Source organism: Zingiber officinale, chromosome 4B, assembly GCF_018446385.1.
Source record: "Zingiber officinale cultivar Zhangliang chromosome 4B, Zo_v1.1, whole genome shotgun sequence".
In the NCBI taxonomy this organism is placed as follows: Eukaryota; Viridiplantae; Streptophyta; class Magnoliopsida; order Zingiberales; family Zingiberaceae; genus Zingiber; species Zingiber officinale.
In genome coordinates, this window is record NC_055993.1 from 127484651 (window position 1) to 127497061 (window position 12411).

General features: G+C 42.1%; 1 long non-coding RNA gene across 1 annotated transcript; it reads right to left on the reverse strand.

Annotated features, from left to right (window-relative positions):
- Positions 1-9319: 9319 nt before the first annotated feature.
- On the reverse strand, positions 9320-11022 carry LOC121977938. Its single transcript, XR_006111094.1, has 4 exons — positions 10616-11022; positions 10484-10515; positions 10231-10411; positions 9320-9770 (listed from the first exon to the last, which is right to left on the reverse strand). It is a non-coding gene; the product is annotated as an uncharacterized LOC121977938 (long non-coding RNA).
- Positions 11023-12411: the final 1389 nt, after the last annotated feature.

A 12411-nucleotide genomic window follows, 5' to 3' on the forward strand; every position in this document is an offset into this window, starting at 1 on the left:
TGAATTTTCTATGAATTATTTATCCAAATATAAATTTTAATATTAAATTTTTTTAAAAATTCAATTCTTGAAAATTTAATTTTTTATAAAATTAATGCTCTATTATATTTTTAGAAAATTTTTTATGATTTTTTTAGCTTGAAAACTATTTTTAATCTTTTTTTTTTAAATACAATTTTTTTTTTTTTTGTAGAAAATGTTATATTTTTTCTTAAATCAATTTCATAACTTAGTGAATTTTATTTACAGCTTTGATTATGTCGGTTTAATCGCTATAAAATTTTTTAGAAGTTTTCCATAATTAAAAATATTTTTCAAATTATTTTTCCAAAAATTGGTTTATAAATTATACAAATCTACATTTTTCAAAATTTATATAATTTTCTGGATGATAGTCATAATAGTATTTTCTCTTAGAATTTGTTTTAGATTTATTTCCAAGTCATTTTAAAGTACTCATATTTTTAATGTGATCAAAGGAGGAGAATTAGATGTTAAGTCTAGGGGAGGGTACAACTTGACTGTTGCATATTTTTTCTAAAATGCAAAATATGTACTTGCTAGTTTTCTATTATTTATTTTTGGTTTACCCTAACTTAACTTGGGTTTGCTCACATCAAACATGGAGAGATTTTAAATACCCCATGATAGTTTTGATGTGATCAACCAAGTCAAGTTATGTCCTGTTGTCTTTTGATACCTTGTGTCTAAGTGTGCAAGAACTTAGGAGGATAAGAAGTCAAGCGAAAGAATCAACTAGTGAGAATGATGGCAAAGGAGAGAGTCGATGAGCTTGGTGCGTCTGAGGGACGAGGCGCTCCGGAAGAGTACGCTAGCTAACAAGAAGGAAGCACGCGACGGTTCTGAGGGACGAGAAGCCGAAGTAAAAGGTTGCTTGAGAAGGCCAAAAGATGAGTTCGGGTGAGCCCTATTCCAGATGATCGAAATCACCCAAGTAGGCAAAGCCGGAGCCGAAGACCTGGACTTAAAGTCAACTTACTGTTGATTTTGGTCCGAGCGCTTGGAGCGATTCCAAGCACTCGAACCTAGTCCGGGCGCCCGGACCATGTTTTAGTTCCCAGGGTGCCCTCGAGGACATAAAAATCCGAAATCGGAGTCTAGCTCTGATACTAAAAATTGTCACGCCCCAGGTAGTCCCTGCCCGAAGAAATTTCGGCAGCATCTCCCCTGTACGGGTGACAATATGAATCCAGAATACATATATCTATACCTCTGCCACACTCGGTCGGAACAATACACACAAATAGTAAACAATCCACACAGTTATATTCAACATTTCTACACAGATATAATATGAACAATCCACGCAGTTATATAAAGAAAAGATGATATAGAAATCAAGGAAGATATACGTACATATCCTACTCCACTACAACGAAGAAACGAAATCCACGAAGTAATGAAATATTCGCAGCGGAAAACAAAGTAACAAACCCGAATGTTCGATATAAAGTCCACAATACAAACCCACATCACAAGTATACGTATAAGAGCGAATACAGAAAACGATATCTAGAAATCCTCGCGATAATGGGGCTAGCGACTGAAATATCTCTCGACGGCCTCAACCTGAAAAATAGTAACAACGGGGTGAGTTCAAAGAACTCAGCAGGTAATCCAATAGATATGTATAGCAACATATAACTACTAGCAACATCCTATGGTACAGTACACTAAACCATAGAGCCTACAGTACAGTCTCCTAACAGTATAACAAATATGCATAGCTGAGATAAACTGTAATAACCAGCAATAGGCATAAAGTACAGTCTATAGCAAGAATAATAAGAAAATGCATAATCGAAAAATCAGAATCACCGCGAGGTTGGGCAACCGATCGCCTACATACGAGATAAAAATAGTCGAGCAAAAGCATGTATCCTCAGATGATGCCAATCATACGAATCACCAAAACGCATCAATCATAACGAATGCAATCCATGCATGCATATAAGATGGTCACCCCTGACGCCAGTCTATATCTCACACACAATGGTGAGACCGAGTGAGTAGGTCTGTGACACCTCGCACTGCCCTCAAGAGTGACCGAGTGGACGAGACTGTCGAGTACACCTATCCTCCTACCTCGACATAGTGAGGAGCGCAATGCCTCATATCCCTAGACACAACGACGGGAGGGACCCCGTTCGCTACCACGCATACACTACCTATGAGCGAACCAATGAGCACTACAGAAACCTACCATACACACTTATGCCGTGCCACTACCCACGCAGGGTCACGCCAGAGGTCCACGAGCCACCGACGAGCTCAACAACAACGGAGTCGCTAATCGCCCAGATGCAATCATGCGATATGGTGCGTGCAGCTTCATACCTGAACATATCCTCCTCTATATGTGTAGATGCCAAACAGACAAACACATATATAACAATGATAATAAGGAGCATAAACCCAATATCACATATCCAGCATGTATAACAACTAATCCAGTATAGTGAAGCACTATAAATATCCATATCCACGAACATATATACACATGGTAAGAAGTAAAGGTATACCAGCCTAATGTATAGTAGATAACAGTAGAAGCATGTAGCAGGTATCAACTAAACTAAATCCAGGAAAATACTAACTACCATCACTAGTAAGTATATATAAACTGCACATATCATAAGACACTATCAAAAGATAAGTCAAAGGGTACCCGCCTCAAATAGAAGGTACAATCAATCCAAATCCGAAGTCGAGACGCCCGTCTCGAATCAGAGTCATGTGTCAACAAAAAATATATATATTTTATTTAGCTAAATCAAATGAATAGCTAAATAAAATCACTAAAACTAAATTAGGACAAAACCCTAATCACATCAATCACAACGTACCTAATTAATCTAACGGTCAATTAGGGTTAGTTACCTAATCCCTAATCATCAATTAGATTAGAAATCCCATCTTAGATTAAATCCAATAGTTGACTAGAGTTAATTGTCTTAACCCTAATCATTCCATCAATTTAATCTAAGCAATTAAATCTAATCACAATCAACATAACCCTACTTCAAATCTACACATCATGTATCAACTAATCATGGATTAATCAAATGTATTCCTAATTCAATATAATCTACAACCAAGATCAATTACCTATATTCAACTAAACAATCACACTTAACCTAATTCATCTAGAATAATTCACCTACAACATGAAACAATTACCCTACACATACCTCAAACTCACAACCGAACAAGATGCTGGAACAAAGAACACTGAGGTAGGGGTGGCTGCCGAACCAAACTGAGCTGCTGCTGGAGCTAAGGAGAATTCACAGAACACAATCATGCTGAAATCCCTCCCTACTCAATCGATCCAAGGTGACATCAAGAACACCAAAGAACAGATCTCATCACCTACTAGAATCAACCAGATTAAAACAACATCAAGGAATGGAGATCACTAATCAATCAACAACCTAATCTTACCTCACTGATCCCCAATGTCTCCAATCCGTGACCTAAATCCGCAACCAAGAAATAGGAAGATCAAGAACCGAGAAGGGTCAGTGAACCGAAAAGAAGATCTAGACCTATATCACGAACAGGGTATACACTTACCTTCCAGATTCGGCTAGGGCACGACTTTGTTGTCATGACAACGGATCGTTGCCAACCGAAGAGATCTAGGGCACGGTTGCATAAGGAAAAAGGGATCGGATGAAGCTAGCCCCTCACTCAAACCTCCGAAAGAAAACCCTCGCCGGCGATCGGGTGGATCTCGCTCGATCAGTGGCGTCGGCAGGTAGGCATCAATAGGTATCACCTGAGCTGGAGCTCGGAGAGAAAAGCACCGGTTGGACTTGAGCTCAATGGGAGTCGATGCCGGTAGAGAAGATCACCGGAGCTGGAGCCTTGCTCCCATTGCCATCGCTCGTCCGCGAGAGAGAACAGAGAAGGAAGAGAGGGGAGATCGGGATCGCATCGGGGCAGAGAGGGAAGGAGAGGAAATAAAATCGGGTTCAGCGTTTTGGGGGAGAAGGAATAAAAGAAAAGGAATATATAATTAAAACTTCTCCTCACTTAAACGGGTATCCTAAACAGGCTTTATTCAAACTCGCCGATTGATCCCCTCAAAACCCTTCGTACGAGCTCCGAAAAATCCCCAGAAAATTTCTAAAAAATCCGAAAAAATTCTATAAGATTATTTCTCAAATAACCCTATTATTTAAATTTTTCGAGATCTCACATCCTCCCCTACTAATAAAAATTTGGTCCCCAAATTTCGCTATAACCAATAGCAAACACTGAAATATAACCATGCAGTATAAATGTTGAAGATACTCTAACCCACATACCTCGAGTAAAAAGATGAGGGTATCGAGCTCGGATCGTATCCTCCAGCTCCCAAGTAGCCTCCGCGTCAGAATGATGCTGCCATCCGACTTTAACCAACGCCTTGTTCAGAGTCGACGCCTCGTGGTCCGTAATCCATACCGAACCTCCTCGTAAGTGACGCCGATCAATAAGAACGGATACATCCGATGTAACACGTGGACGGACACGATCTCCTCAAAGATAAATACAGGAATACATCGTGGATGCCGCCTAGAGATGGTAAGAAGCGCCAAACCAGTAAGCTATCGCCCAATCCTCTCCAAGATCCGAACGACCCAATATATCGTGGAGCTAACTTACCTCAAGACCAAATCTCTTCACCCCTTTCGGGTGAAACTCTCAAAAATATATGATCACCAATAGAGAACCTGTGGGTCTCCGTCACGATCAACATAACTCTTCCGACGGCCCCGAGCCTCGACATCCTCCGTCTGATAAGGCGAACTAACTCAGATTCTCACGAGCTCTCGAGGTCCTACTAATCGAGCCTCCCAACCTCTTCCTGCAGGATGGGTGTCCAAAAGGCCTACCATACAACACCTCAAATGGTGCCATCTAGATAGCCGAATGATAATCGTTGTCAGAGGCTAACTCCACTAATGATGGTGGTCCTCCCAATCGCTCAAGTCCATGACACAAGACCTCGCAAGTCGCCCAATGTCCGAATAGTCCGCCCGATCGCCCATCCGCTCTGGATGGAATGCCGCATTAAACGGGTTGTGTGCCCAAGGCCCGCCGCATCGCCGAATCGGACGTGAACCGTGGGTCTCTATCTCGATATGATGCTCAAAGGAACACCATGTAATCTAATAATCTCACGACAAGATAACTCGCTAATCGATCCAGAATCGCTAAAAAGTGTGCGGATTTGGTTAATCGATCAACGATTACCCAAATCGCATCATGGCCTCGCCGAGTCCTAGGTGCCCTACCACAAAATCCATAGTAATACGCCTCACTTCCACTGAATAGGATCCTCAAGTAAACCAACAGTCTCCGTGCTCACCTTCACCAGCAGACAAGACATCTAGCTACAAAATACGCGATGTATTTCTTCATGTCGCTCCACCAATAGAACGCCTCAAATCGCGATACATACGAGTCCCACCGGTGGATAGCAAATCTAGAACGATGAGCCTCCTGAAGTACTCCATGACCGGGTGAGACCGAGGTACACATAATCTACCTCGAAATAAACAATACCTCGCTATCTCGTAAACTCCCGTCCTAAGCTATCCGTCGCTAATGAATCAGAATGCCGATCTCCTGGCCCGGGCCTCTCAATCCTCATCCCGATCGACGATCGAGCAACCATGGTAACAAGAATACCTCGCTCTGTCGGCCCAACTCGGAGAATCCTCGAATCAAGTCCGTGACTAAAACTCGATGACAAGCTAAAGTCCCTCTCGACTTCCTACTGATCAACAACCACATTAGCTTTACCCGATGGTAGCTAATAGTATAATCATAATCCTTCAGACTCCATCCATCTCCTCCGCGAGATTGAGTTCCTTCTATGTGAAAATATATTCGAGACTCTTATGATCGAAGAATCTCAAAAGTAATACCATAAAGATGATGTCGCAAAATCTTCAAAGCAAAGATAATAGCGGCTAGCTCTAATCATGTACTGGGTAGTTCTTCTCATGCTCCTTCAACTAACGAGAAGCATAAGAGACTACCCTACTGTCGCATCAATACAATACCAAGCCCCAAGAGACGCGTCAGATAAAGTATAAACCGGCCATCACCGTAAGGTAAAACCAAGATCCGATACTAATCTCCGCCTCACCTCGAAGTCGGTCTCGCAAGCCTCGACCACTCAACTTCACGCCTTTCCTAGTCGACGTGTCAACGACATAGCAATGCCGGAGAAACCCTCAACGAATCGTCGATAATATCCACCAAGCCCAAGCATGGTTCTAGATCGGCTGCTCCCAGCTGGTGATAGCCTCGATCTTCTGAGGATCTACTGAAATACCTCGGCTAGAAACCACATGTCCTAGAAAACCAACTGAGGAAAGCCAAAATGCACACTTGCTGAACTTCGCATACAGATGATGTCGTCGAAGAGTCTCCAAGACTATACGAAGGTGCTGCGCATGTTCCTCCTCGGAACGTGAATAGATCAATATGTCATCTATAAACACAATCACAAACTGATCTAGATACTCCAGAAAGATACGGTTCATCAGATCCATGAATACTACAGGAGCATTGGTAAGCCCAAATAGCATTACCAAAACTCATAATATCCGTATCTGGTGCGAAATGCTGTCTTCTGAATATCCGAATCTCTAACTCTCAGCTGATGATATCCAGACCGCAGATCAATCTTAGAATACACTGATGTATCTCTAAGCTGATCAAATAAATCCTCAATCCGTGGCAAGGGGTACTTATTTCTGATAGTCACTACATTCAGCTGCTTATAATCGATGCACAACCTCAGAGTACCATCCCCGTGCATGCCATATGCAACTTCTGCAGGGGAGTTGTCCTCTGTTGACGATGCGAAGATTGGCCTTTCGGCCCTCCTCACTAAGTCTCAGACTGACCAAATGGTCCTCCCGAAACAGAAACTCCGAAAGCTACATGCTGAGCTTTCAGCGAGCAGTCTCAGCTCAAATGTCCAGGCAGTTTGCAATAATAGCAAACTGACTGTCCCAGAGTACATGCAGAGATGATGTGATCTCGGGATCCGCATCTGGTGCAAAAAGAGTCACCAGTGGACTGTTTCCGGTTCTGCTGAGCAGACCGGGAACGTCCTGATGCAGAGCGTCCTGACTTCTGGGGTCGGCCAAATGACCCAGAAGTACCCTGATCCGTCTGAGTACGACTGCTCTGCTGCTGTCCAGTAGTCTGTGACTACTGGATCTGTCCCGAAGTTCGGTCAGACTGCTTCCTCTTCTTATCAGCATTTACTCTCTGATGAGTAGACTCAATCATAAGAGCTCTATCCAATGTCTCGATGTATGATGAATTCCCAAAATCGGCAATCTTCACCTGAAGATGCCCGTCCAGTCCCTGGACAAACTGGAGCATACGAGATCTGTCCTCGGCAACCAACTCAGGACAGAATCTAGCCAACATATTAAATTCAGCATTATACTCCATCATTGAGCGGTTATTCTGCCGAAGACTCAGAAAATCCTGCCGACGTGTCATCTGATATCTCCGGATAAAATACTGACTCTCGAATGCCTCCCTAAATCTCGTCCAGGTAATATGCTGGTCGCCTATAATGGAGCGCTGTGTGTCCCACCAGATCTCTGCCTCATCTCGTACCTCAAGTACGCAGTAGTAGGCACGACAGGAGGGGGTGTCGCGTATACTGAAGGTGATACCACTAGTTGTACAGTCGAGGTATGTACCTCTGAAGTCGGAACTATCGGGGCCTGATAAGTAGATGTACCCACAATGTCCAGAGGAGTTTACCCCTGATGGACAGGCTCAACCCTAGCAGACCTCTCTGAAGACTCTGTCTCAGGAGAATCTATCGGCCTCTTACGTGGCCGCCCACGTCTCGATACCGGAACACGTGTAGGTATCATATCTGAAAACAAAATGTTACCCAGATATCACTACAGGTATGAAAACTATAAAATTACCTAATTTACCTATTTGCCGTCTGGAGATGTCCTGTCACTGCTTAGCCCCAAATAGAACCTCGTCAAAATACCTCGGAATTCCGAAACGAGAAAATCGACGAAATCCGTACAAATCCAAAAATATCCAGATACGCTCGCAAACTCCAGGACATAAAAATCCGAAATCGGAGCCTAGCTCTGATACCAAAAATTGTCACGCCCCAGGTAGTCCCTGTTCGAAGAAATTTCAAAGATCTCCTCCCACGGTGACAATATGAATCCGTAATACATATATCTATACCCCTACCACACAATAATACACACAAATAGTAAACAATCAACGCAGCTTATATTCAACATTTCTACACGGATATAATACGAACAATCCACGCAGCTTATATAAAGAAAAGATGATATAGAATCAACGAAGATATACGACACATCCTACTCCACTACAACGAAGAAACGAAATCCACTAAGTAATGAAATATTCGCAATGGAAAACAAAGTAACAAACCCGAATGTTCGATATAAAGTCCACAATACAAACCCACATCACAAGTATACGATAAGAGCGAATACGTAAAACGATATCTAGAAATCCGCGATAATGGGCTAGCGATCGAATATCTCCCACTACCTCAACCTCGAAAAATAAGAATAACGGGTGAGTTCAAAGAACTCACAGTAATCCAATGATACGATGAACATATAACTACTTAGCAACATCCTGCACAAGACACTAAACCATGAGCCTACAAGATGCCTCCTAACAAGATAATGATAGTCGAGATAAACAGAATAACCAAAGAATAGCATAAAGTACACCTATAGCAAGAATAATAAGAAATGCATAACTAAAGTAAACTGTTCTACCCAGTTTGACACATCGTCTACCACCACAAAAATAGTGAGCAAAAGTACGTATCCTGTATGCATGTCAATCATACGCAATCACCAAAATACATCAATCATAACGAATGCAATCCGTGCATATGATGCAATACGATATGGTCACCCCGTCAATCAGTCAGTATCTCACACACAATGGTGAGACCGAGTGGGTAGGGTCGTGACACCGTGCACTCGCCATCACCGCCTCTGAAGAGTGACCGAGATCTGTCGGAGTACACCTATCCTCCTACCTCGGACATAGTGTGGGAGCGCAATGCTCTTATCTCCCGGTACACAACGACGGGGAGGGACCCCGTCTGCTACCACGCTGCATCACTACCCATGAGCACCCAAATTGAGCACTACAGAGCAACCTACCATACACACCCTAGTGCTGTGCCACTACCCATGTAGTGGTCACGCTGTGTGCAGGCCCATGTAGCTCAACAATAATGGAGTCGTCAATCGCCCAGCATGCAATCATGTGATATGGTGCATGCGACTACAGTATGTCATACCTGAACATATCCTCCTCTATATGTGTAGATGCCAAACAGACAAACACATATATAACAATGATAATAAAGAGCATAAACCGAACATCACATAACCAACATGTATAACAACTAATCCAGTATAGTGAAGCACTATAAATATCCATATCCACGAACATATATACACATGGTAAGAAGTAAAGGTATACCAGCCTATGTATAGTAGATAACAGTAGAAACATGTAGCCAACTAAACTAAATCCAGGAAAATACTAACTACCAACACTAGTAAGTATATATAAACTGCACATATCATAAGATACTATCAAAAGATAAGTCAAAGGGTACCCGCCTCAAATAGAAGGTACAAATCACGCAATCCAAAGTCGACATCGAGACGCCGTCTCGAATCAGAGTCCTGTGTCAAACCAACAATATATATAGATTTTATCTAGCTAAATCAAATGAATAGCTAAATAAAACCCCTAAAACTAAATTAGGGCAAAACCCTAATCACATCAATCACAACGTACCTAATTAATTTAACGGTCAATTAGGGTTAGTTACCTAATCCCTAATCACCAATTAGATTAGAAATCCCATCTTAGATTAAATCCAATAGTTGACTAGGGTTAATTGTCTTAACCCTAATCATTCCATCAATTTAATCTAAGCAATTAAATCTAATCACAATCAACATAACCCTACTTCAAATCTACACATCATGTATCAACTAATCATGGATTAATCAAATGTATTCCTAATTCAATATAATCTACAACCAAGATCAATTACCTATATTCAACTAAACAATCACACTTAACCTAATTCATCTAGAATAATTCACCTACAATATGAAACAATTACCCTACACATACCTCAAACTCACAACCGAACAAGATGCTGGAACAAAGAACACTGAGGTAGGGGTGGCTGCCGAACCAAACTGAGCTGCTGCTGGAGCTAAGGAGAATTCACAGAACACAATCCTGCTGAAATCCCTCCCTACTCAATCGATCCAAGGTGACATCAAGAACACCAAAGAACAGATCTCATCACCTACTAGAATCAACCAGATTGAAACAACATCAAGGAATGGAGATCACTAATCAATCAACAACCTAATCTTACCTCACTGATCCCCAATGTCTCCAATCCGTGACCTAAATCCGCAGCCAAGAAATAGGAAGATCAAGAACTGAGAAGGGTCAGTGAATCGAAAAGAAGATCTAGACCTATATCACGAACAGGGTATACACTTACCTTCCAGATTCGGCTAGGGCACGACTTTGTTGTCACGACAACGGATTGGTGCCAACCGAAGAGATCTAGGGCACGGTTGCACAAGGAAAAGGGATCGGATGAAGCTAGCCCCTCTCTCAAACCTCCGAAAGAAAACCCTCGTCGGCGATCGGGTGGATCTCGCTCGATCAGTGGCGTCGGCAGGTAGGCATCAATAGGTATCACCGGAGCTGGAGCTCGGAGAGAAAAGCACCGGTTGGACTTGAGCTCAATGGGAGTCGATGCCGGTAGAGAAGATCACCGGAGCTGGAGCCTTGCTCTCATTGCCGTCGCTCGTCCGCGAGAGAGAACAGAGAAGGAAGAGAGGGGAGATCGGGATCGCATCGGGGCAGAGAGGGAAGGAGAGGAAATAAAATCGGGTTCGGCGTTTTGGGGGAGAAGGAATAAAAGAAAAGGAATATATAATTAAAACTTCTCCTCACTTAAACGGGTATCCTAAATAAGCTTTATCCGAACCCGCCGATCGATCCCCTCAAAACCCTTCGTATGAGCTCCGAAAAATCCCCAGAAAATTTCTAAAAAATTCGAAAAAATTCTATAAGGTTATTTCTCAAATAACCATATTATTTAAATTTTTCGAGATCTCACACTCTTTAAAATGGACCATTTGCTTGTTTAGGAAAAAATATAGGCTAATTACAATCACTATCTGATTAGAAGAGAAAGAGATTCTTAGACATACGAAAAGTCATGCTAGTTGTCACGTCTAAAAAAATGAGGTTGGTAAACACATGACAATAGTAGAGAAAGTGTAAGTACCTCGTGGTATTTTTGATGTGATCAATCAAGTCAAGTTAGATCCTGTTGTCTTTTAATACCTATATCTAAGTGTATAGGAACTTAGGAGCAAAAGAAGTCGAGCGAAAGACGCAGCTAACGAGAAGGATGACACGGAAGAGAGTCGACGGGCTAGGTGCGTCCGAAGAATGAGACGCTATAGAAGAGTACGTTGGTGGACGAGAAGAAAGCGCACAGAGGTTCCGAGGGATGAGAGACCAGAGTTGAAGGTTGCTCAAAAAGACAGAAAAATAAGTTCAGGTGAGCCCTATTTCGAATGGCCAAAATCATCAAGCGAGTGGAGCCAGAGCAGAAGACTCAGACTGAAATTAACTTACTGTTGACTTTGGTCCGAGCACCTGGAGCAATTCCAAGCGTTCATACCTGGTCCAGACGCCCGTACTAAAAAATTTATTACCAAACTAAGCTGTCGTGATCCGTTACGATAATGATAAAATTCTATCCACACCCAGGTGCCCGGAACCCTTCCAAGCGCCCATAGCAGGATTATAAATATAGCCCTGACCTCAGTAGCTAAATACAACACTTGTAAACAATTCTTTTTTTTTTTTTAGTTCTATAACTGAGTGCTTTAATTGATGTAAGAGGCTTTTCCACCTGAAGGAGATTGGATAGTGAGCTTTCAACGTCTTGAATTAGTAATCCCCTGATTGCAAACCAAGTAAAAGATCAGTCTCTTCTTTTTTCCTTTAATTAGTTTCTTTTTATTCAAGTGTTAATTTTGATCAAGCTGTAAAGTTTGAGAAATGTTTTGTTTGTTTATTATTGTGCAGGGTAATTCGCCCCCCTCTTGTCGGCCGCAAGGTACCTACAAGTGGTATCAGAGAAAGAACACTTCAGAAGGACTAACCGCTGACCGAAGCACAAGAGATGGTCTAACCGAACATCTACCCGCCTAAGTTCGATGGGGAGTTCATCATTTGGAAAAGAAATATGGAAGTATTCTTCAAAATGAATTT